Genomic DNA, 3,796 nt, shown 5'->3' with positions numbered 1-3,796 from the left:
ACAGAAAGTAACAATCAGCTTCCCAAGACTGAAGCTTTTCCTTCTGAGAAGCCTGATACTGCAAAACTGCACGGAAAGGCCTCTTATTTATTGCTTTTAACTCCTCTCTCTTGACTGCACCATTTCATTGATGTTGAGACTAAGGATTAGACTCAAAGAATAATAAAATGGTCTAGCCTGTGTTTCAGAACCAGCACTCACTCTGTAAGTGAGAACCAGCTACTCTCTCGCCTGACACTCTTAATCCTTATTAACAAAAGGCCACAATAAGAATGAAATAATGCCCCTTGCAGCACCTTGGATGGATCCAGAAGTTATCATACTAAGCGAAGTAAGCCAGAGAACAACAAATATCATGATATCCCTTACATGTGGAGTCTCAAAACATGAGACAAATGGACTTATTTTCAAAACAGAAACAGACTCTCAAAAGACAAACCTACAGTTACCCAAGGGGAAAGGGAGAGAGGGATAAAGGAGAATTTGGGGATTGATATATATACATAATACATATAAAATAGATTAACAACAAGGTTCCTACTGCATAGCACAGAGAACTATACTTAATATCTTGCAATAACTTATAAGTCAAAAGCATCTGAAAAAGACAGATTTATAACTGAAAAAGACAGATATATATAACTGAATCACTTAGCTGTATACCTACAACAAACACAACACTGTATATCAACTATACTTCAATTTTAAAAAAAACACACACAACTAACATGGTTAGCAGACATTTGATCTGTTCAAAATGTCCAGGGAGACATTTGGTCATGCCAGAAGGTCCTTGATGTCTTAGTCCTGTCCAAAACCATTTGGCATGGACTAAATATATTTGTGGATGTTTTGGATAGAATCAAGCATCTTTTTTTTTTAATTGGAGGAAAACTGCTTTACAACATTGTGATGATTTCTGCTGTACAATGATACATATCAGCCATAGTTATACATATATTCCCTCCCTCTTGAGCTTCCCTCTCCTCTCCTCATCCTATCCAGCTAGGCCATCACAGAGAACCAGGCTGGGCTCCCTGTGTTATGTAGCAGCTTCTCACCAGCTATCTATTTTACACATGGTATTATACATATATCAATGCTACTTTCTCCATTTGTCCCACTTTCTCCTTCCCTCATTGCATCCACAAGTTTCCTCTCTGTATTTGCGTCTCCAATCCTTCCCTGCAAATAGGTCCATCAACATCGTTTTTTTTTTTTAACTGTTTAGTTTTTATTTTATAATCATAAATTTAACTTTGCAATCCAGCTAAACTTGGAGGGGGATAAGGAAAATATGGAATCCAAAGAACTGTAGCGAGAGCACAAAGATTATAGGATATTTCGAGCAGATGGGGTGAAGGGGTGCTCTCCTGGGCTACAGAAGGAATGGTCTGGTGGTTAAGTAAAACATAAGTCAAATTTATTAGATTTGTCCACAGTCAGCAATGGTGATCTTCTTGCTGGTCTTGCCGTTTCTGGACCCAAAGCGCTCCATGGCTTCCACAATATTCATGCCCTCTTTCACTTTGCCAAAGACCACATGCTTGCCATCCAACCACTCAGTCTTGGCAGTGCAAATGAAAAACTGGGAACCGTTTGTGTTGGGGCCAGCATTTGCCATGGACAAGATGCCAGGACCTGTATGCTTCAGAATGAAATTCTCATCATCAAATTTCTCGCCATAGATGGACTTGCCACCAGTACCATTATGGCGTGTGAAGTCACCACCCTGGCACATAAATCCCGGAATTATTCTGTGAAAGCAGGAACCTTTATAACCAAATCCTTTCTCTCCAGTGCTCAGAGCACGAAAGTTTTCTGCTGTCTTCGGGACTTTGTCTGCAAACAGCTCAAAAGAGACGTGGCCCAAGGGCTCGCCGTCGACAGCGATGTCGAAGAACACGGTGGGGTTGACCATGGCTAGACAGCGAAGGAGGCTCCGGGGTGGCGGCGTCTGCAAGGCCCAACATCGTTTTTATAGGTTCTACCAGTTCAGCTGCTGAGTCATGTCCGACTCTTTGCGACCCCATGAACCGCAGCAGGCCAGGACTCCCTGTCCATCACCAACTCCTGGAGTTTACTCAAACTCATGTCCATTAAGTCAGTGATGCCATCCAACCATCTCTTCCTCTGTTGTCCCCTTCTCCTCCTGCTTTCAATCTTTCCCAGCATCAAGGTCTTTTCAAATGAATCAGTTCTTCGCATTAGGTGGCCAAAGTACTGGAGTTTCAGCTTTAACATCAATCCTTCCAACGAATATTTGGAACTGATTTCCTTTAGGATGGACTGGCTGAATCTCCTTGCAGTCCAAGGGACTCTCAAGAGTCTTCTCCAACACCACACTTCAAAAGCATCAATTCTTCGGTGCTCAGCTTTCTTTATTGTCCAACTCTCACATCCATACGTGACCACTGGAAAAACCATAGCCTTGACTAGACAGACCTTTGTTGGCAAAGTAATGTCTCTGCTTTTTAATATGCTTTCTAGATTGGTCATAACTTTCCTTCCAAGGAGTAAGCGTCTTTTAATTTCATGGCTGCAGTCACCATCTGCAGTGATCTTGGAGCCTAAAAAAATTAAATCTGTCACTGTTTCCATTGTATCCCATTTATTTGCCATGAAGTGATGGGACCGGATGCCATGATCTTCGTTTTCTGAATGTTGGTTGAGCTTTTAGCCAACTTTTTCACTCTCTTCTTTCACTTTAGTCAAGAGGCTTTTTAGTTCTTCTTCGCTTTCTGCCATAAGGGTGGTGTCATCTGCATATCTGAGGTGATTGATATTTCTCCCGGCAATCTTGATTCCAGCTTGGTGCTTCCTCCAGCCCAGTGTTTCTCATGATGTGCTCTGCATAGAAGTTAAATAAGCAGGGTGACAATATACAGCCTTGACGTACTCCTTTTCCTATTTGGAACCAGTCTGTTGTTCCATGTCCAGTTCTAACTGTTGCTTCCTGACCTGCATACAGGTTTCTCAAGAGGCAGTTCAGGTGGTCTGGTATTCCCATCTCTTTCAGAAGTTTCCAGTTTATTGTGATCCACACAGTCAAAGGCTTTGGCATAGTCAATAAAGAAGAAATAGATGTTTTTTTGAAACTCTCTTGCTTTTTTGATGATCCAGCAGATGTTGGCAATTTGATCTTTGGTTCCTCTGCCTTTTCTAAAACCAGCTTGAACATCTGGAAGTTCACGGTTCACGTACTATTGGAGCCTGGCTTGGAGAATTTTGAGCATTACTTTACTAGCGTGTGAGATGAGTGCAATTGTGGGGTAGTTTGAGCATTCTTTGGCATTGCCTTTCTTTGGGATTGGAATGAAACTGACCTTTTCCAGTCCTGTGGTCACTGCTGAGTTTTCCAAATTTGCTGGCATATAGAGTGCAGCACTTTCACAGCATCATCTTTTAGGATTTGAAATAGCTCAACTGGAATTCCATCACCTCCACTAGCTTTGTTCATAGTGATGTTTTCTAAGGCCCACTTGACTTCTCATTCCAGGATGTCTGGCTCTAGATGAGTGATCACACCATCATGATTATCTGGGTCGTGAAGCTCTTTTTGGTACTGTCCTTTTGTTTATTCTTGCCACCTCGTCTTAATATCTTCTGCTTCTGTTAGGTCCATACCATTTCTGTCCTTCATTGAGCCCATCTTTACATGAAATGTTCCCTTGGTATCTCACATTTTCTTGAAGAGATCTCTAGTCTTTCCCATTCTATTATTTTCCTCTATTTTTTTGCATTGATCACTGAGGAAGGCTTTCTTATCTCTCCTTGCTGTTCTTTGAAACTCTGC

The 3,796-nt window shown here is 41.6% G+C and overlaps 1 pseudogene; it reads right to left on the bottom strand.

The window, feature by feature from the left end:
* Window positions 1–1,281: 1,281 nt before the first annotated feature.
* On the bottom strand, window positions 1,282–1,976 carry LOC128055851 (peptidyl-prolyl cis-trans isomerase A-like; annotated as a pseudogene).
* Between the last annotated feature and the right edge of the window lie 1,820 nt (window positions 1,977–3,796).

This window comes from Budorcas taxicolor, chromosome 11 (assembly GCF_023091745.1).
Source record: "Budorcas taxicolor isolate Tak-1 chromosome 11, Takin1.1, whole genome shotgun sequence".
Classification (NCBI taxonomy): domain Eukaryota; kingdom Metazoa; phylum Chordata; class Mammalia; order Artiodactyla; family Bovidae; genus Budorcas; species Budorcas taxicolor.
The sequence above is the reverse complement of the archived record's forward strand: the minus strand, read 5'-3'. Positions and strand labels throughout refer to the sequence as shown.